At 41.3% G+C, this 22954-nt stretch overlaps 1 protein-coding gene across 1 annotated transcript in view; it reads left to right on the plus strand.

Annotated features, from left to right (window-relative positions):
* The first annotated feature begins 406 nt into the window (after window positions 1-406).
* ITCH (itchy E3 ubiquitin protein ligase) overlaps window positions 407-22954 on the plus strand; it is a 119995-nt gene continuing 97447 nt past the window's right edge. Inside the window, exon 1 of the mRNA XM_050917296.1 lies at window positions 407-520. The gene's annotated coding sequence lies outside the window, so the exon portion shown is untranslated. The remainder of the gene's footprint in view (window positions 521-22954) is intronic.

The following is a 22954-nucleotide window of genomic DNA, read 5'->3' on the forward strand; positions in this document are numbered from 1 at the left end:
CAGGTGCACATAAATGCCCCGGTCGGTGCCATGGCGCCTGCGGGCACCATGTTGGGGACCCCTGCTCTAGCATCTCTCTATGAAAAGTGTCAAAAGCCCTTCTGAACATGCATACAGAGCCCTCTCCCGCCAGATCCCGCTCTCTGGAGATACCACTGCCCACACAGAGACCCTTTTCCAGGATCCCTGTCTGGAGGTCCCCATGGCTCAGCCCTTTCCTGCCCCCGAGGGAACCAAACCAACGTCCAAATCCCCAGGGAAATAAAACACATGCAACTCTACAAGCGGCCCAGGGGCCGCCAACCCCTACCCCATGCACGAAAGCGCTTGTCCACTCAGCGCACATGCGTGATACCCGCGGGGCACGCTGGGAGTTGTAGTTTTCACACGCCTCCGCCGTCGCCAACTTTGCGCACGCGCAGTGTCCACCCGACTTTGGAAAGTCGATTCCTGAGGTTGGGATCGCAGTGGCTGCCATCTTGGCGGAAGGATTGAGGAGCTGGCACCGCCGCCCTAGCCGGTAAGGAGCCCACCGTGGCGGGGGGTGGCAGCGGAGACTGGGCTATATCCCTCCCGGTCTCCCCTCGAAGGGGCGCTTGGGCTCCGCCGCTGGAGAGGGGTTCGGGGTGGGGCAGTCCTGGCTTGGGGGAGCCGCCCCCTCCCCGGGGGTCACAACATGTGTAGTCTGGGAAGGGGGAGGCATTTCGCTCCTTGCCCCCGGGGCATGGGGTGGGGGCAGCCCCCCTGGCCAGCCTGCCTCCCGCAGGACGTCTGGCCACAACCCCTCCCCCGTGCCGACCAGCCCCCTCCGGCTGCTAAACCCTGATCTCTGGCTACAGCCCCGCCCAATCCCCTCTAGCTACCAGAGCCAGTTCTCTGACCACAGCCCTCTCCCTGTCCTCCCAGCCCCTGACCAGCCCCCTCCGGCTGCCAGATCCAGTGCCCTGACCACTGCCCTCTCCCTGTCCTCCCAGCCCCTGACCAGCCCCCTCCGTCTGCTAAACCCTGATCTCTGGCTACAGCCCCGCCCAGCCCCCTCTGGCTGCCAGATCCAGTGCCCTGACCACCGCCCTCTCCCTGTCCTCCCAGCCCCTGACCAGCCCCCTCCGGCTGCTAGACCCCGGAGCTTTGATCTCTGGCTACAGCCCCGCCCAATCCCCTCTGGCTGCCAGATCCAGTGCTCTGACCACAGCCCTCTCCCTGTCCTCCCAGCCCCTGACCAGCCCCCTCCGTCTGCTAAACCCTGATCTCTGGCTACAGCCCCGCCCAGCCCCCTCTGGCTGCCAGATCCAGTGCCCTGACCACCGCCCTCTCCCTGTCCTCCCAGCCCCTGACCAGCCCCCTCCGGCTGCTAGACCCCGGAGCTTTGATCTCTGGCTACAGCCCCGCCCAGCCCCCTCTGGCTGCCAGATCCAGTGCCCTGACCACCGCCCTCTCCCTGTCCTCCCACCCCCTGACCAGCCCCCTCCGGCTGCTAAACCCTGATCTCTGGCTACAGCCCCGCCCAGCCCCCTCTAGCTGCCAGATCTGGTGCCCTGACCACCGCCCTCTCCCTGTCCTCCCACGCCCTGACCAGGCCCCTCTGGCTGCTAGACCCCGGAGCCCTGATCTCTGGCTACAGCCCCCTCTAGCTACCAGATCCAGTGCTCTGACCACAGCCCGCTCCCTGTCCTCCCACCAGCTCATTCTGGCTGCTAGACCCCACTGCCCTACCTGTGGCCACAGCACAGTCCTGGCCTGGGGGTGTTCATAGGCTGCCCAGTGGTTCTGCATGATTAATTGATTTATCTTGTTAGACTGACCTCACACTTGGTAAAGCAACCCTCATCCTTTCATGTATTTATACCTGCTTGTGTATTTTTCACTCCATGCAGCTGATGAAGTGGGTTCTAGCCCATGAAAGCTTATGCCCAAATAAATGTGTTGGTCTCTAAGGTGCTATACGGACTCCTCGTTTTTGCTGATACAGCCTAACACGGCTACCACTCTGAAATCTGCATGATTTGCCAGCCCTGGGGGGGGGTTTGTCTCCTCTGCTAGGTTTTTCTCTCCCACAGGATGCCCATTTTATTGAGTTCCTCTGTCGTCCCCCACCGGTCCTCCAGATGTTTGTCTTGCGTGAGCTGATAATTCTTTCCCTCCAACTCATTCCTCTCAATTTAATAATCCTCGGTCTCAGCCCCTTCCCCAGACCTTGGAATGAGCCTCCTTTGACTAGTGCCTTCACTCTATCCTGGTGAGTCTTGTTAGAGCTTCATTGGTGCAGCCATCTCACTGGTGTTTACTTGCTTTTTCCTATAAAAAAATACAATGTCGTAAAGTAATGGTCCACAACAGTAAAGCACAAGTGAGTGTGACTGCAGTGCGTGTGGTTATTACTATACGGTATTGTAAAGTCACTCTAGAATGGCGGCTTCGGTGCCCTCACTTTTAGTCTGGAAACATGGATAGGTCTTAGTTACTTAACCCTCCAGTATCTAAAGTGGCACCACTGATCTTGTGTGACAACAAAATCCAAATGGTAGGTAGAGGAAGGTTGAAATGATGTGGGAGTCATCATTTAACTGGATCTGAAATTTTCTGCCACCTTTCTTTCAAGATTCAGCTTGTTTAGATAGCTATACTTTACAATAAGGAAAACCGCACCAGATTTGTGAGAGGCAGAAGTAGCAAAGGTGTAGAATGAGGGGCCTACCTTGTAATTTGGTATAGTGAAACGCGTCCGTTACTCTTTGAGTTGGCAAAAGCCTCTCAGCAGAAACAAACTTTTATTAGACTCCAAGAAATCAGAGCTGGTAAAGGTCTTTTAGGTCATCTTTTCCATTCCTTTGGCTAATACTGGATTGTTCCTTAGAGTGTTCCCCATTGTTTTGTCTAGTCTTTATTACTCTGTCCCTTCCTCTGTTTTCCTTTTACTGGCGGTAATCTTGCCATTATAAGTGTAAAGGCCAGACTAGAAGTGATGAAGGAATGAGGACAGATTAAACCACTGCTGGTTTGCACTACTTGAAAAATAAGCTTAGAAATTTAGGAATAAAGTCCCACATTGGCTCCATCTTCCTGTTCAGATCTCATGAGGGTAAGACTGAAAAATTGCTTGAAAGCAGTGGATCAAGTTCTGCTCTCTCATCCAGCTGTGAAAGTTGAGAGCTGTTCTACTGACTTTATTGTGGTTACGTTGGTTTGTGCTGCTGTAAAAGAGCCGAACACATTGTAGTTTGTGTTCTTAGTTGCAGTTTAACAGTTTTAACCATCTATGTGAACAAGTTCACTTCGAAGTTACCAGAACAATAGCTGCATTATGGTTCAAAGTGAATTTTCTTATATCTTTAAACAAAGATATGGTATAGTAGGTATGAAAGAAGTTGAACTGATGGAGTGGAAAATAAGTGAGGCTTCTGAATACTAACTTTGAAAGCTCCTTACAGATTAATCAGTTATCACAGTGTTTAAAGATGGAGAGAGAGTGGGGGGAGATTATTTATATGAATAAAACTGTTAAGAATATAGTTTGTTTTTTTTCTCTCCTGTTTAGATATTTATGTTCCAATTGTTCATGGTGAAGTAGCCATGAGAATTTATATTTATTTACACCTCTACGCTGCTATTACACTGTCCTCAGGAGCCAAAAAAATCTTACCGTATTATAGGTGAAACTGCGTTATATCGAACTTGCTTTGATCCGTCGGAGCGTGCAGCCCCGCCCCCCTGGAGTGCGGCTTTACCATGTTATATCCGAATTCGTGTTATATCAGGTCACGTTATATCGGGGAGAGGTGTACTTATTTTATAGATTAGACATCTTTCCCAATATTTTAAAAGAAGACATGAGATTACCAAATGTAGTTTAAAAATTACAGACTTTAAAATATGTCAGGAGTCTGCTTAAGTTTTAAATCGACCATTCCATTTCCTAGCGAAGTTAAACTAAAATAATTCCGAAAACAAATTATCCACTTCTGGTGAGGCCTATAAAATCCATTTGTTTTTTTCCATCTTCTGAGTCATCCAATGGTTAATCGACAGATGCTTCACAGAGATGTGTTGATATCAATTAGCAATGTTAGTGCACAGACAAATATATTTTATATGAATGGATTATAATGCAGTGAATTTGTTAAATAACACTATTCATGTTAACTTAAATGCCTCACATGCTGGTGGTATGCAAACAATAAATAATTTCACTTTCATTCAAAACAAAAGAGGAAGACTATTTTTTTATACACAGCAGCTGAAAATGGTCGTAATGAAATGTATAGATGTGCTATAAACTACACTATGGACATTGTGCTTCTAAGTTTGCCTGTCCAGTTCTGTGCTTTTTCGTGCTCAGATTTGTCAGTCTGCTGGTCTGATTTACTTTGTGATGGATGTTGATTGTAGTTTGTGTGCCCTCACACTTCAGAAGGGAGTGACATTTAGCACAGCACATGTACTGTAGCTGGGAGAAGAATATTTTCAGCTGCTTACTGTAAATGAATTTTGCCCACATGCTTGCTCCAGAAGGCAAAATAGGCAAACTGTGATTACATCCTATCTTGGAAGTGTTCTTTCTGTTTTTCCAATATCTGGCACAGAATCAAGCAAATGTGTTGGTTGTTATTTTGTTTTTTTTTTTCAAAGGTTCCAGACAGTCCATCTGTTTGGCAGTGTTCATTTGGTTGTGTTTTGTCAGGCATCTGAACTAATTTGGTGCCCATGTTTGGGAAAAGAAAGGGTAGTCTGCATCCCACTTTTCTTCCTTCTTGAGAAGAAAGTAAATGATATTCTTGCTTCTTTGTGTTGTGTTTAGAACTTGGGTTGCAGAGGAGAGTTATTGCCATGTCCAAGGCCTCCAAAGGGATTGTTTTATTTATTTTAAATCTATATTGAACAATCTGTGTGTCTGTGTGGTTTTTTTTCAGGAAGATTCACTGTAAACTGTAAAAGAAATCTTTGAAAACCTGAAAATGAGGTTCCCATTCTTGGAAAATTTATTACCAGCTCTATACAAACTTTTGAAAACCTCCAACATTTTTCTATTAAATTCTTAAATTATAAATGGAATTTCTACGTTAACTGTAGTTAGTTCACAGAACATACCAATAAAAATATTGAGGACATAGGTTTTCTCTGAGGAAACATGATATGGGGACATTGACATCAGTTATTCATTCTAACTATTTAAACTAGCAGGCAATGCTAATTCAATGCCTTTTGGAATTTTCACAAGTAGGGCATTTTCTTCCAGTTCTTTTGTCCAGAAACACTACTGGCTTCTTCCTCACACCTATTTGAGCTGTTCCAAAATGTATAAGTAGGATGTGTCATGAATAGAGTTGCTAATGTTTGCATTTAAATAATTGGTCCTGAAAGAAGCATCTTTAGTACATGTGCTCCAGTTAAGCAGAGGTAGATCTTGAAAAATTCACCCACCATTTACCATTGAGAAGTTGGGGGGAAAGAGTAAATGTGCCTTTTCTTTTCCATTGGTTGAGCAGAACTAGGAAGTGTGGCATCAAATTAGCCAGAACATAATATGAAACCAGGTGCTTCTGAGCAGGATCCATTGACACACTCCTGTTAAAATTTTTTACTGCTCTCCTCTTTGTCAGCAGTTAGAAATTGAAGGGAAGTCTGGGCATCTCACCAAAAGGTTTCACTTAGGTCTCACTGTTTTTTATTTCTCTTTTGTGTTGGTTTCTGGCTAATGGATGTTTAGCAAATTTTTAAGCCCTGGACTGAGAAAAGGTAGCCCGCTCTGTGTTTCAAAAGGGCTTGAATGAGGAGGGCATAGGAAAAATTAGCATTCCCACTCAAATAACTTAATCTGGTTATGATCTGTTCTATGAATTTGATTAAATTGATAAGCATACAAAATGAAACTTTATCATTGAAGGAACAAAATGAACATTGTAGAATCAAGCACGTGGGTTTATTATACATAGCTCTGGCGGAGTGTCACTTTGCTTATTAGGCTCAGAGACACTGCCAAACAATTGATTACAATGGATTATATGTCATTTTCAAGGATGGAGGAAAGTGATGGGGTAGGAGGTCCTGAGCCCCTGGATAGGTCCTGAGCAAGACAAGATAAGCACAGTAGCCAATAGTCTGAAGATTACATAATGTCTCCACCCATGGTTTCAGGTTAACAAATAACATACTGTTAGTACACAGGTGTTTTCCTTTAAACAATGTATAAAGTGTATTAGTATAAAATATATATGTTGAATTCTGATTTGGGGTCCATAGGAATGAGGTCGCCCTTCTGATTGTCCAACAGGTACATTCCTGGGGTTAAAGCAAAAAGACATTGAAAAGTACATGGCAATAAAAATTGTTTTTCAGTTTGCCCATTGTGTTTCTAAAGGCTAACATTGGTATCTGGGAGGGATGAGGGAGGATGTCATATCTAATACTGACATGCTTGAACCTCTTCCATGAACTCAAGATTGGTATGTGGGAGAGCATGTCTCTCTCTTCCTGCAAAAGGAGTGGAGAAAGACAGACACATGGCCCCTTTCAATCCTTTGGTCTGTTGCAGCTTCAGATAACAGTGCCAGTTACTGCTCCCCATCTGGCATTTGCTGATCATGCTTATCTTAGTAAAAAGCAAGGTTAGTGTCTTTTGTTCTGCTTCTCTTGAGAATATTGTTCACTGTTTGCTAGGCCTCTCGGCCTCTTGACCAAACTCTGAACTTTTAGCCTGTAAAAAGTTGCTGACATAGCCTGTGTTAGGATTTTACATACACAGCACATGGATTTTGGCCCTTCAATCGTCAAGAACATTTTGAATTTGTGAATATCTCAGAGAATTAGCAATTTATTTTAAATAAACTGAAGTATTGAGACAAGCTGCTTGTGATTGCTTCTGGTTCACAAGTCTGTCACGGGACTTGTATCCTGGCTATTACGATTACTGAGTGACTTTGGGGCAAGTCACTTATAACTTCTGTACGGTTGTATCTCTGAACTGAGAATGTGGCGTTGAGCTGCTAGCAGAGCATCTAAGATTTGAGCTTTGTTCTTTCAGCTTCTTTCATTTTATTAGATAGAAAGTGAGCTGCAGACTGGTAAGTCAGCATGAACAGCGCACATGAGACATGCTGAACTTCCTTTGAGAGAGTTTATTTAATTTAAACCCTTGGATGTGTTTGTGGTGGTTCCTGTCTCAGTTTTTTCAAAGAAAGACTTCTTAAGCACATTCTGGTAACCATTTCCCCTGGTGGGCGGTTGGAGTAACTCAGAATCCAAAGATTTCAGAGTAGCAGCCCTGTTAGTCTATATCCGCAAAAAGAACAGGAGTACTTGTGGCACCTTAGAGATTAAGGGCTTGGCTACACTCAAAACTTCAAAGCGCTGCCGTGGGAGCGCTGTGAAGTGTGAGAGTGGTCGCGAGAGCTCTCCCAGCACTGCACGTACTCCACCTCCTCATGGGGATTAGCTTGCAGCGCTGGGGCACTATTTACACTGGCGCTTTACAGTGCTGTAACTTGCTGCGCTCAGGGGGGTGTTTTTTCACACCCCTGAGCGAGAAAGTTGCAACGCTGTAAAGCGCCAGTGTAGCCAAGGCCTAACAAATTTATTTGAGAATAAGCTTTCGTGGGCTACAGCCCACTTGTTCGGATGCAAAAGTTGGGCATACTGATTTGGTCACTTTTAAACATATAAAGCTTTAAACCAGCTAGACCAGGGGTAGGCAACCTATGGCACACGTGCCGAAGGCGGCACGTGAACTGATTTTCAGTGGTACTCACACTGCCTGGGTCCTGGCCACCGGTCCAAGAGGCTCTGCATTTTAATTTAATTTTAAATGAAGCTTCTTAAACATTTTAAAAACCTTATTTACTTTACACACAACAATAGTTGTTATATATTATAGACTTATAGAAAGAGACCTTCTAAAACCGTTAACATGTATTACTGGCACACACAACCTTAAATTAGAGTGAATAAATGAAGACTCGGAACAGCGCTTCTGAAAGGTTGCCGATCCCTGAGCTAGACCATGGTGCCTCAGACTCTCTCTACCTTGGTAATATTACTGCAACAGTTGAGATCTGAGAAACATGAGCTAGGAATCTCCTGTTTTATTCACAAGGAGCCTAGACAGACTTTTCTTGATGAGGAGTCCTCAACTGTGAAATCTGTTTCTTGCCTTGGTTAGTCAGGGTCTAAATCTGTTGACCTCAGGTCCCATTGGAAGTCTCGCTCTTTCTCACAGGGCTTTTCTGTACAGTTTGTACTGCTATAACTATATTGGTTTGGAAACTGACATAGTTGAAGTGGTGTAACCCCCTGATGTGAATGCAGTTATTCTGGTATAAAGGTGCTTATATTGATCTAGTTTAGCTATACCAATATAGCTTTGCCCACACTAAGGAGGTGTACTGTTTTGATGTTTTAGAAACCAGCATAGTTAAAATGGTACAAAAACTATATGTAAACAAGTCTTCAGGTTTATCTTTCGGCTGGATACTATGAATAAGTGGCTGGTTTGGTGTGTGAGCCTTGTGAGGGGAATCAAATTGGATTGAGTTGGAAGAGATGTTTTTTCCATAGGTCCAAATTGTTTATTTTGTGAATGCATACAGGGTACTGGATGACATATTTTTAAACAACTGAAATAAAATAGCATTATTTATTTTTATTCATTGGAAAGTGCATAGGGTATGCCTTGTTTATATCCTGTAACCATTCTCTCTCTGATCAGTCCATTTCCTCCTCCATAGTACTCAGGCACTGTTCATGTTGCTGAGCATTTTGCAAACACTTCTCCATGGTATATGGAACCCTTTCTGAACAGGTGCATAGTAAACCCTGTGTGCTGAGCATTTTGGCCCTCTGCACTTTCCCTGAACCTTCCCTGTCTGTTTCCACACCTAAGGGTGTTGCAAATTTGTTAGTTAATCTGTGCTTTGAAGACAGAAAATACTAAATAGTATTAATATGTACAATTGACTTTGTTAGCTGACTTTTAAATGTAATAAAACTTTGACTTACTATTTTAAAGTTGTACTTATTGCATTTAACTTTTTTTAAAAAGTTCCGTTGGTGTATCTTGCCTTTGAATTAAAAAAAAAAAAGGGGGAGTGGTGGTGGTAACAAAAAAGGGGTTAACCAGACCCTTTTTTATATCCCTAAAAGCATATTATATAAATATGTCACTCAAAACACAGGCATTTTACCTAGATAATCTTCCCTCAATATGTTTTCAAGTCTACTTTCTGTTTAGGGAAGGAGGAAGCAAATAGTCTTATCTGTAAATATGTTTACTCCAGCATAGTGTTTAGTGTAAAGTGCAGGTGCTTAGCAAATCCATACTATCTGCCAACCTCACTTTTTAACCCAGTAAGTTGGGGGTGTTTATTTTTCTGTTTTTGTATATCATACCATAGCAACAAATTCACATATAAATGAATTCCTTAGAGAGCAATCATTCTAAATAGTGTTTAGAATGATTCTTCTCTTAAGGTATTTTTATTTGTACCTCTGTATACTGTATTCTGCAGTAACACAAGGAAAGCAATTTGAAAATACTCATGTTGTTAACTTCTTAATTTTAAAAATTGTCCCATTTATACTTGATGTACCGTATATTATGATTAAATGAGGGTTTTTGAACATTTGACCAATTGTAATGACAGCTATTTATGAAGTTTTTCTTCATAAGTCTATGAAAGGCAGAGCAGAACAGCTTCACAAAATTAGTTTAAAAACAAGTGTTTTCTCTTTTTATGTCAAGATTTATGTTTAGATTTACTAGCACTTGTTAGCTGGGAATCCGTGTAGATCATTTAATCAAGTATAATAAATTCTTATATAGTTTTTTTTGTTTTAAGGTAGTTTCAAAAGAAATCGTCAGTGCAAGAACAATCCTTTTTTTAGAAGCATCTTTTGATTTAGAGGATTTTTACAAGTTCTCACAGAACGAAATGAGTTTCTTATAAACTGGCAAACTCAGAGGAATGGGCAAACTTATTCTTGTCTTAAGAAGATAATAGAGTGATGTCTCCAAATCAGACTTTTTACTTCTTAAAGACTTATCTTTTTCTAATTTTGACTTTTCCCTATTTTATGAGTGTTGGGCTTAAATGTATTTGTGTGTTCATATTAAAAATGTTGATTGTAAATTTTAGTGCTCTTGAAATGTGTTGGATTTGTAGCAATGAAGACTGTAGTACGCTATTCATAGAGCAGGTCCAGCTTGGCAGGATTGGTGCAAGTTTTCATGCAGTACCCTGCCAGTATTCTTCAACTCTGATTTGGAGGGAACAACTTTAGGGATTAGAAGTTATTGTCTCCATGTTTGCTCAATCCTTTCTCCTCTTCTGAGACTGTTAAAAGATGCCAGCTGTGATGAGGAGATATGTAAACACATGTCCGCTAGGAGCTTAACTGAGATTGTCAAATCATAGCTAAGACTGTATTATTATGGTTGTCACAAACTGAACACAAAGTATCCATCTTTCTTTGATTTCTAACTACAAAATGCACATCTTCATAACAGCCATATGTGCCTACATTTGCTGTGGGAAAATATGCAATTTTTATTAAAAAAAAAAAAGATTCAACTTTCTGCCACATTTTCACTTACTGCATGCAAAGAGTACCGTTAGGTGCACATGTGATTAGATGACCAATTTCACTTAAGCTGGAGTGCAGGTGCCTGTAGCTGGAGACAGCTGACTTGCTCTTGGACTCTTTGGCTCTGGCTTCATTAGGAAAAAAGATGTGTTAACTTGAGTTTGCTAACTCAAGGTAAAAGTTCTTATGAAGACAATGCAGTTCATAGTTTTTCCCTGAATTAGCAGTTTGATTTGGACTTTAACTGGCCCTGCAAACTTGTGTGAAAACTGCAAGCTATTTTCACTAGGATTTTACCTTTAATTCAGAACACACTGTTTTCTCCTAGTGAAGATACATGTCTTAGCTAGCACTTTTGTCAGTAAAACTTTTGTTGGTCAGGAGGTGTGACCAACATGAGTTTCACTGACAGAAGCGCTGGTGTGGACAGTGCTATGTCTGCATAGGGTGACCAGATGTCCTGATTTTATAGGGATAGTCCCAAAATTTGGGGCATTTTTTTAATATGGGCTCCTATTACCCCCCCAACCCCCTCCCGATTTTTCACACTTGCTATCTGGTCACCCTATGTCCACGGGAGATGCTCCCCTGTTGGCATAGCCACTGCTGCTTGTTGGTGGTTTAATTATGCTGATGTGAGAGCTCTTCCCCATTGGAATAGAGTGCCCACATGAGAGACCTTACAGTGGCACAGCAGCAGCACAGCTGTGCCCCCATAAGGTCTGTAGTGTAGCTATAAACTTAGGCTGCTGTTGCAGACCAGATCATTCAGAGCAGTAGGGAGAGAAGGGAAAAGAAAAGAAAGGAGTTTGGGAGATAGAAGGCCAACAAAACTGGGCTGTGTTTTGGGAGGAGGGCCAGTCTGCCTTCCTCTTGTGTATGTCTCCCTTCCCGATGTATTACTGTTAGTAGTTTAGTCTTTAGTGTGTGTTCCTTATTTCAGATGTCTGAATGGGGCTAAAGCACTCAGTAATAGGAAAAAGGGGAGAAAACATCAAATTGAGGAAGGTGACTTGGCTCTCCAATTCACCAGTGAGAACAGTGCCATTAAGAGAATAAAGCTCCCAATACACTAAAAAATGAATGGAAATTCTGTGGGTTTTCTTGTACTAATTTACAATGCATTGTTTAGTCAATATGGACCATTTATCATCTTTCCCCTCTACTCAAAAATGAATGAAGTTTTCATAATCTAAATATGTAGGGGAAAATCTTATGCTGGTAGACAGTTGGTGCATTCTTTTAATTGAGTGCCAAATAGAATTGTCAGGAAGAAGTTATTATTCATTTTCTTCTGAACCTGTTATGGATCTTTATTTCTACAGTAATTAAAATTTGAACAGTTAATATCCCGTTTTCTAATTTCCTAGTAGTACAAAAAATGGAAGAGATAAAAATTAAAGCATACTTGGAATTAAACAACTCTGTTAATTAATGAAAAACATCTTATGCTTCCTACCTTCATGAAATAAGTGAGACTGTTTTCTTTAGCAGTAATTGCCATTTTTTGGATCAGAATGGCAAACTTCCAGAGCAACATTACATTTAACATTTTAAAGCAGTGGTTCTCAACCCTGGGATGCTTGTGGCCCAATCAGCACACAGCTAAGGTGGCCACAAACTGTCTGCCTGTCATTGTGCAGGCAAAAAATGCTTATAAATATGTCTCCAAGTTAATGGGTTTTGCATAGGTGGAGAGGCTCCAGTTTAACAGAATTTCTTTGCATCCTTTCCTATAGGATTTCACATCCTATTCTTAACATAATTTATTCCATACTTTCTCTTGTATAACTCTAATCCTCCTGCCCTGCAATCAGAGCAAATTCCTGGTTATTTACAAGTTAAATTAAAAACAGCGGCAAGCAAATCAAGTTTACAGGTAACGTTTTCAAAAGTTCCCAAGTGATATAGCACCCTCAAGGTTTGTCTATACAAGAAAGTTTTACCAATTGTAATGATATGGTTATGGCTGTACAACCTCCTGAGTAGCCACTTGTTATGGTATGAACACAATTTTTCAGTTTAGCCTATGTAAAAAACACTCATACTGGAATAAGACTGTCAACAAAGGGAGTTGTACCGGTATAACTGGTAAAACTTTCCCATGTAGACAAGGGTCAGTCAGGTGCTTTTTGTAAACTTTACCCTAGACTTGTTTTGAAATGGTCAAGGATCTTTGAGTGCCCAATATACCATAGAAAGAACTTTGCAACGTTATCAAGACAAATCATTACTACATTTTGGAAAGTTCCTCCAAAAGGACCCAGTCCTGCTGATAACTTGGTTGTATGTTGGTACTGGCTCTGTGGACCAAAAATGCAAGTCCAGTAGCAAATAGCGGACGTAAGCAAAAATGAACTGATTTCATGTTTTAAAGCTAATTTAATGTATTTAAATTATCTCATTTTAGCCAAGTGATACAATTGTTTTATTAAATAAAAAAATAGATGGAATAGCAATAACGCAAAGGGAAGACTGGTCATTCTTCAGAGCAAATACAGAAGTAATTAAAGATATTGTGCTTAGTGATGAGTGACTGAAGATCATGGCTGACTGATGGGCAGTGTGTAGTTATAGCCTTGTGTGGGTGAGGCTGGGTTTCTTAGTGTGAGAGCTGTGTATAGAGCTGGGTGAACAGAGGTGTGTATGAACAATTACTGATAATGAAAGGATAGAGTAGAGACAGGTATAAAGGCATGTGTCTAACCAAACTTTGAGCAGTAAACAGGAAGAGAAGATAATAGTGCTTTGGAGGGATAACAGAATCAAATACACATACAGTACTACACTTACCGTGGTTAATGAATGAATGAATGTTGCTTGTTCTAAGGCTTTTTGCTTGAAAGCTGCGTCTGAAGGATGTGTGAAAGCAGAGGTGGTGGACCTGTGTATTTTTCCGTGTGTGTATATAAACATCTAAATTGGTATTTAATTTTGCAATAAATTAGATGGTCACATGAAATACAAACCCAGCAGCTTTTCCTCACTCAAGTTAACAAGTCAGATTTATTCAAACTCAAGCAGTACCCCCTCATCTCATGTGCAGGTACCAGCCTTTATTATGCTTCTCCCTCACCAAAAGCCTGGGTAAACAAAGAGGGCTTGCAGTGTCTTGCAGGTTAATGATGAACTCAAGCTGTTTAAAGTAGAAAACTCAATGCAACCTTAATTATGGAGCCATTAGTGCACCTCCATAATAACTGATTGGTTGAGCTGAAGCATGCATCAAGACCTGTGAACGAGTGCACCCTGAGTATGTTTTCAGTGCAAAGTTAACGTGGGTGATCAGCACCTGTGTCTGAGCATCTGGGTTAACCTAGCCTGGGTGTGAGGAGCTATACTGCAAATGCCACATTTGAATTACTGAGTCCTCACTGGTGCTGCGTTCTCCTTTGTGGGCTGCTAGGAGTTTTGGGGGCATATCTCTTGATTCTTCATGCCAGTAAATTGAGCCACTCTGCTTATTTCTCAGTGACGGGTAGGAGAGCTTGTCTGTCCTTGTGAGCACATGGGAGAAATGTTGTGAAGCCATTGGATGGTTATCAGTACTCAAGTGGTCTAGCCTGCAACCTCACTGCAAAGTGGGTGGGGATTACAAGCCTGAACCCCAAGATGGGCCAAGTAGCTCAGATTGAAAGCACCACTAAACTCTCATTGGAGGCTTTTGGGGGTAGAGGAGAGCTGGATTCGGGGCAACACACAAGTAAGAGATTGGAGTGGAGACACATCCTGTGTGTGAGAAATGAGTGCAGTTCCAAGAGGTAGAAGCACCTAGATACCAACAAGTAATAAAATGTGAAGACACCTTCTTGAGTAAAAAAACCATCAGCCATGACACTAAAGGACTCTTCAGAGAACAGATTGTGCAGCTTGTCTGTAATCTTAGAGTATTATATGAAAGTTGTGTATGGTTCCTTTTTAAGTACAGACGGCTACATGTGCATGGTGACTTCCTTTTCTTAGAGGGACTTGCTGCTGTTGAAGTCACTGAGCTTGTCCAGTGGGGACAGTATGTATAATGATACTGACCTCCTATATTAAAACACTTTGAGATCTGTGGATGAAAACCATTATATAAGAACTAGGTGCTATTAGTGCATTTTAGAGATTTTTACTTCAGGTTAATTGATTGATAACTTGAAATAGTAAACACCTCTGTGAAGGTTAGTTTGGACACTAGACATTTGATCAAATCTACAAATGTTTGCTGATCCTTATGGTAAAAAAACCAGTCAGTTAACTTGGGGTAAAAAAGCATAGTGTAAATGTGCCCATTGGAATTGAATGCAAGCCCTGGGAGAAACCGAAAAATCAGAAGAGAAGACATCGTCCGGGACCTATTGAGACACCACTTGACATAATTATGGAGCAGGAAGAAATATAGTGGAAGAATAAATGAAGTGAGCAGAGAGGGGATCTCTGGAACCTTTAACCTTATCTCCTTTTATTCTGCTGCTGTGAAGGAGCAGACTATGAAGCAACCAATCTCTAATAGTAACTCAGTTGTGAAAATTAAATTGGAGTCTCTACTTGCCTCCTTTTTGTTATCTTGATTAGTAACTTCATAGAAGAAATCTGACACAAGATATAGTGACCCAGATAGACAGCAGGATGCCTGAATAATTGTGACAAAAAGGGTAGATTGTTTCTTAGGAAGTCTCACTAAATGTAGTGCACATGAAAGCAAATGACACACACTACAGGGGATTCAGTGATCTCGGGGATAACTTCAAGAATCCGTTGAGAAATAAATATTAGTGTGACACAATCTTAGCCAATGTCCTTGTTGTACCTAGGATGAGCAAAGAAAGAAGCCTGATCTCAATGGATGCACCAGGCTGCTGAGAGGACTGGTTTAGTAATGAAGCAACTGTTTGGATTAAATGATATCCCAGCCAGTTAAGAGAGAAGTGCTATTTGGACTACTGTGCTTCTTTCTTTCCTTCCTACTCTTTCTGTTCAGAACCGGTGGTTCTCTGGTCCCACTCAGCCCACTTACTCAATTTAGATGTGTACAAAATGGGAACATGTTAAGGGGCGGCATAGTATGTCAGATGGTGATGGTGGGAAGATACAATTGAGAATTCGTAACTGTGGAACAGGGCTGGGGAGGAATTCCATAATAAAGACACAACAGATTCACACGAGTAGTAGGATGTGCTCATTGTGGTTTGTGTGGTTTTTAAAAGATCTGAATGTAAAAAGAATCCTGTTCTGGAAATGAAGAATGGTGAGGTAGCTAAACAAGAAAATCCAGTCAGGCAAGGCTTCCCGTGAAAGAGGAGGCAGCAAGAAAACAAAATGAGTTAATGCAAGCTGAAGGGCTTTTACAAATATGTTTTTTGGGAAAATTTCTAATATTAGAAAGTAGGCTTGTTAATTCCTGTTTAAAAATCTGTGCAACATGAAAAATGGGGGCAATTTGAAAATAATGGACAACGTCTTCGTAACAATAGCTATTGTAAAGCAAATAAAGAAATACTTGAACAATCTGAATATATACAGATAAAAGGTCTGGAGGACAGTATATCCTGCTGTGCCAAAAGAATTGGCCAATAAATTTACTAACCCTTAAGTTAATTTTGAAAAAGCATAATGAGTTAGAGAAGTACTAGAAGAAAGAGTAATCTTGGCAATTACACTCTAATTTTAACTTCAAAACCTGATAATCTGAATATTCATACTATTTAAAAAAAACACTAAACGTATAAAGAATAATGAAACCATGAGTAACAAGGAGCAGGGGATTACAAATCTTGTCAGACGAAGTGCTTTCTTAGCTGGAACTACAGACTTAGCGGAAGGAGACTTGGTAGATATTATTTGGAATTTCAGTAAAGCTTTTGTCTGTGTTGCATAAAATCATATTGACAGAATTCATTCTGACTGGTTTGGGTATGTGAGCACTGTCCTGTAGATTGAAAAATGACCAAATCACTACAAAAAAGGTAGTAATAAACAGCAGTGGAGCTAGTTATGGATAAGGCTTATCTACACTTAAAATGTTAGTGTCACAGCTGTACCACTGTAGCACTTCAGTGTAGACACTACCTATGCCAGCGGGAGGGATTCTCCCATTGGCATAGGTAATCCACCTCCCTGAGAGGCGGTAGCTAGGTATCAACCTAGTGCTGTCTACATGGGGACTTAGGTTGGCTTATATATGCTGCTCTGAGATATGGATTTTTCGCTCCTCTGAGTGATGTCGTTATCCTTCAAGTGTAGAACTGGCCTGAATCTATGGGGTGTCACAAGGGAGAATCTTACCTATGTGGGAAAAGTGACCGGAATAGCTGTCATTGACCTAATGCTGTAGTGTACGACCATGCCTCAGAGCTATTGTTTTGGGCTGTATTAATCTCCATTGGGTATTCTTTTTGAGCTGAGAACACCTCATTGAGATGAATGGGGACCGCTTAATATCTCTCTGAATCTGCAGCTTTGATGTTTGAAGCCCACCTTGGGCAGCAATCTGAAAATGAACTGTAAGCATTTGGGAAAAATGTCTATCAAGGTTGTGTTTGTTCTTTGTTTGGAGAAATGTAATGAGAGTACAGCAGAACTGTCAGAAGGTCCTCAAACTATTTTTGAAAAGAGAATAAATTACCCTTGGGAATGCTCAGTGAGAGGGAAGGGATGGTTTGGGGTGCAAGAGTAGGTGGTAATAGGGGAAGAGGGGCTTGGGCCTGCAGAAAGAGATGAAGGTGTTATGGGGAGAGGATAAATGGGAATGTGTAGTAGGGGCTAGGGTAAGGGAGGAGCGGGTGCAAAGGACAGGAAGGGTTGGAGAATAGGAGGGGTAGCAGAGGAAGTGTGATGTCCTGGTCATCCCTGAATTCTGTCTTCTGTGTGTGTGTGTGCTAGGATCTAGAAGAGCTTTATCTCGAGGTAGGGGGGAGGAAGGAGTATGAGCCCCTTTCCTCATCTGCTCTATGTTCTAGGATTTGGGTGATCCCACTCTTCTTGGGATTCTGAGTCCCCCTCCCTGCCCCCCCATGTGCACAGGAATCTGTGGTGGGAGGGACTGAAGGTAATGCAAACTTAAACATCTGAAACCCAGAAAACAATATTCACGTAACTCCTCTTTGAGGTGGGGGGCCTGGCCAGAGTGTCTGAGGGAGTGGTCCGGGTACCAGGAGGAGGCGCAGACTGGCACAACTCTCTATTTGTAAAATAGGGATAATAGCAATTACCTACCTTACAGGGTTGAGGATTAATATCTTAAAGATCGTACGGTGCTCAGATACTGTGGTAATTGGGGCCATATAAGTACTTAAGATAGATACATGGGTGTGGAATGAATTATAGGGAAAGCGAGAAGGGACCATGCAGGGAAAGTTGGCTGCACAAGTTGTATTGCCCACCAACCCGTTGTTGCTGTCATTTGTATCTGAACAAAAATCTGCAGAAGATAGAATAATTGGATAAAAAGCGCAGGGAAAGAGAGCCACACCTCATTTCTAACAGTATATGCTGAGGAGCATAGTACAAGTGCCCAGGTTTATATATTTTTTGTCCATTACCCCAGTAGAGATCGTTAATGAGAGTCCAGAGCTGTCTGTCTTCTATGTCCAGGTCTTAACACCAAACTGCGTGAGGGGAGGGAAATCTGAGGATTCCTGGAGGTGCCAGAGTTGCTTTAACATCTTCCCAAGAAAGGCAAGTGGAGGGACATTGATGACTGTAAACATTGTTAATGTCAAGGGTGACTTCTTGAGTGTACATTGAACAGTCTCTATTGAGAGACTGGTATTTTGACCTCTTGAAAGGAACATTGACAACATCTCATTATTAATCCCAGTGTCCTCTCCAGCTAGATTTAACTAATCATAAGAGTCATGAGTTTAATTTGTAGGTTGCAGCCCCAATCCTGCCTGGAGCATCTGTCAGTAAATTTGCTGAAACTCAACAAGAGAAGACTTCACAGTTGTGTGTCTGTCCCCAAAATGGATCCGTTTTCATGGAGCCTGCTTTTGTGTAAATCTGATGAGTATTGTGTGAAAAAGTAGGTAGAAAACTTCTTCTAGGAAGAAATGCTTAACTTGCTTCTGCATGAAGACAGACCCAATTCCCTCTATTAGCAACTGACCTTGATATGTAGGTTCCCTGACATTGTTCCTTGGAAAATGGTCTCCTCCTTTGCCCTTCATAAGATGGATTGAAGAACACAAATCCTCACAGATCACCTACCATACTTATCTGCATATTGCCAGAGTATGGCAACAACGCAGCACTTTCAGCCATCCTACAGTAACCACTGGAGGGTACGTCTAGGCTGCAGAACAACCCCCCAGATCCAGAAAACCCCCAGCAGCAAGTCTGAGCCCAGGTCTACAGGCTTGGGCTTACACTGCAGCACTGAAAGTAGCGGCGTAGGCTTTACCATTCAGGCTGGAGCTCAGGTCTGAGTCCCAGCCCCCTCACTGACTTTCAGAGCCTGAGCTCCAGCCATACTGGGGGTCCTGTGAGCCTGAGTGTGTAGACTTGAGTCTGTGCAAAGGTAGTTTGCGACCTGATGTGGGAGGAGTGACGTGCTCACTTTCAAGTGCTCTTTCCACCCCAGAACTAATGTTACTACTGTCATTGCAGTTGTGCTGAAAATGTAAGTACCTTCATGGAAGCTTTGAATTTGTGTTTTAAAATTGCTCTCTGCTTTGATTGAATACAATCATTGTGTGGCAATCTTGTTAAAATAATATATTGTTAAGACTGGAATGGACCAATATGATTTAGTCTAACCTCCTGAAAAACAAAAGTCATAGAATTTTTTCCCAATAATTTCTTCATGACTGCAAAAAATTTTGATTGGTTGTTCCTGCACAGGGTTCAGTTTAGGTATCTTTCTCCCCTCCCCCTCATGGCTTTGATCCTGTGCGGCACTTCAGCATTTAGGTCTGGATTGACATAATTTGTTTTTTAGTTGTCATTTCAGAACTAGTTATTTTGAGTATTGTTGTCATGGTGAATCAATTATAACTAAGCTGTTTGTGTATTCAGTATTATGTTCCTTTCTAAATGAATTGCATCGTGATGAGGAAACAACTGAAATAAAAATATACATGCAACAGTCTGTACCCTTGTGTTCATCCTTTTTACAAGACTGATACATTTTGTATAAAGTATGCCTTGTGACGTATCATTTGAAAACGCATCATCTGCTGAACATTATTGTCCCAGTAAAATATGTGGCAACACTGTACATGACATTATAAAATTCTTCTGTATGATACGTTCCAAATTTAGAAAACCAGGCACAAACCAGTTCCTCAGAGACAAGTGGCAAACTGATGTCTCAGCTGGGTGTCAACATAATCAAATGGACTATCGCCTGGTTAAGTGGCTGTTCTTTGGCAGAAAGAAGGGCATGAGCAAGAATTTTATATCTTGGTAATAGAACAGCTGGAGGTTCCTGGGCAAACAGACTGTGCTACCTGAACCCCAGCTGAAGATTCTCAAAGAAGAAGGGAGAGAGATTACCTCTCTCCCCTCATCTGTACTCACGGCATCAACAATACTGGAAAGACAAAGTAAGCTTCATTGAACTGGGGAAAGGAGGTGGAGGAGGAAGGGTCCTGACTGAAAGGAATCCAGCCAGACTGCTGTAAACATATGATGAGAGAAACCTTTTTGCTTTAAATTCACTTGGCTTGTTAAGTTAGTTATTAGTTTGCATTTTAACTTTTATTTCTTTGTAACCAATTCTGACTTTTATGCCTGATTACTAGTAATCACTTAAAATCTATCTTTCCATAGTTGTTAAACTTGTTTTATCTAAATCTATTTGCGATAATAAGGTTTGTGCATATAATTGTTTGTTAATAAAATGATGGATTATGTATGAGCTTGTATTGTCCAGAAGAAAAGAGCTGGGCAGTACAAGGCTCACATTTCTGGGGACAAGTCTGGGACAGGGAATTTACTGGTGTCACTCTGCAATATAATTCAGGAGCAGCTGGTTAGAGCACTCATATCTCAACTGGGAGTAATGTACATGCTAGAGGCTGTGCGAGAACAGGCCAGGAGTAGTTGTTCTCATGGCAAAGTAATGTAAAAGGCACCTCAGGAGAAAGGAGGGTACACAGCTGTTCAGCAATCCAGATTGTACTCTGGGGAATGTCACAATACAATTTTTGTTTTCACAAATGGCTTTAATTGTTTTGTGCAGTGCTTTCCTTTGCCAGGCTTCAAAAAGCCAACTCTCTTAATGCTATACATGAAAATTGTACCTTTTCTCTGCATGAACATATGTGAAAATCTAATCAGAATGAGCACCCTTTTAACCCTTTAATTCATTAGCTGTTAGTTTCGAGGTATAGAAAATAAATTATAGGCTCCAAATTAGTTTCTTATCCCAGAGTATGTGTGTAATAAGTGTTGCATTGCCCCTTCCTTCCTTCCTTCCTTCCCTAATTTATCCACATTGTCTCCCCATGAACAGTTCACTGCTGGATGATGGTATTGTGCTACCAAGAGGATATCATCTAGTCATCATTTCTCCCTTATTTCTCTTCTGTTCCTTTCTTTCCTCTTTCTTCCTCTTTTAATGTTGTATGTTGCAGTTCTAATGGTTAAAATACCTTACTTCTAAATTTTTACTCAGACCAAATCATGCAGATCTATAGAAGATGTAATTCATGTCATGTGACCTTGTCCTAATTGCATGCAAGCTATAGAACTAGTTTTCTGTGCATGGAAATGTAAATTAATGAATATTACCTAGGTTTATAACACAAGCTGTTGGATTCAGGAAACTTGTAGTCATCAGCAAGACTCTTATAAGGGTATCTTTCTCCAGGCATATAGAGTTGGTTGACCAGTTTTACTAATCTGTATAAGCTGTAGAGAGAACATTTCTGATCACTAGGAATTTAGGTCAAAAGTAATGTCACTGAAGTATTTTCTTTGTATGTTTTGTAAAGAAGGGCAGGATTTTTTTTCCTTTTTTGGTAGCCAGGATATGCAGTTTTCCCCCTTTTCCTTATCCATCCCGTCAGCTTGTTCTGGGTTCAGAAAGGTTTTCCTGTTCTCACATCCTCCTCTTCAGGTGGGTGTGAGTGTGGAAATTCAGAAAAGCGAAGAAACTCTTGATGATGACAATCTTGGCAGGAATTGACACTTTTTAGGTAAAGTTGTGGAGAAGGTGAGTATGGACCTGCAGTCTCAACTGGAGTCCGTAAGCTTCCTTGATCCTTATCAATGTAGTTTTAGATCTGGGTATTACTCAGACAATACTGCTTATTTTGGATGATCTGTTGCTAGTGATGAATGCCAGAAAGGTGTCAGGCTGATGCTTTGATTTGTTACATGTATTGCTTGCTTACTGGCTGGTGGAAGAAATGGGAACAGAGATTCAGCAGGTGTATAAAGAACCAGACCGTCATCAGTCTTATCCATCACATACAATTGGGTCAACTGGCTTAAAGGAGAAGTTGCTGTGGTGTATAATGTGACATTACACATTGGACAGGGGGAGGAAAGCAAGGCCGGTAGGTAGGCTGATCAAGATGAAGGGACTGCCACCTGTCTCAAAACAGTAGGATGACCCTGTCTGTCTGAGAGAGAGGTAGAAACGCTGCTACTCTTGAAGTAGCAACCTCTTTTCAATACACATTCTTAAGAGTTGTTAAGATGTATTTTAAAACATCAGATATTTCTTCCATAGGGAGTACACAGTTGGGGAAAGTGTGGGAAGAGCTGGGCAGGTTTTCACCATTTTTTCTTCTGCTTCATACTCTCTCCCCTTTTCTCCACATCACAGTCACTGTCATCCTGAATGTGAGTGCCCTTTTTTTTTTTTTTTTTTTTTTAAATAAGCACAGGAGAGTAACTCAAAACTTTCCTCTTTTTTTTCACTAGTACTTTATTATGGCTCTGAAATTACCAGTGTTGTCTTTGAAGCTGCACCTGACTGATTATACCAGAAGAGTAATGTATATGTTGACTCAGTAAGCAGAGTTAAACTATGGTACTGCTTTTCTGTACTGATTTAAAAAAAATCAAGTATTTGAGACATGTTTTTAGTTTCTTTCATAGTCAATGCTAAGTTGTACCTGAATATAGACACTGTAATAGCTGGTTTTATTTGTGCTTATTTCTGAAAGGTGATGTTTTCTTCTAAATTACCTGATATAAATAAGTCTTAATTCTAAATTCAGGGACCAACTGTTATGTAATAAAACACCAGTTATCTTACTTCTAATGCCTCTAATTTTTTAAAATTCATTTTGGCTTGAAAGTGTTCTGGCTTCATCTCAGATGAGAATTATTTTTTAAAGTTTGAAAATTTTTGAACACCCTTGTTGAATTACAGGGCTGTCTCCTTTCTTTGTTACACTGAAATCACACTAAGCGCTTTTTAACCACTTACACTGACCTCTTTTTT

Source organism: Gopherus flavomarginatus, chromosome 11 (genome assembly GCF_025201925.1).
Source record: "Gopherus flavomarginatus isolate rGopFla2 chromosome 11, rGopFla2.mat.asm, whole genome shotgun sequence".
Taxonomy (NCBI): domain Eukaryota; kingdom Metazoa; phylum Chordata; order Testudines; family Testudinidae; genus Gopherus; species Gopherus flavomarginatus.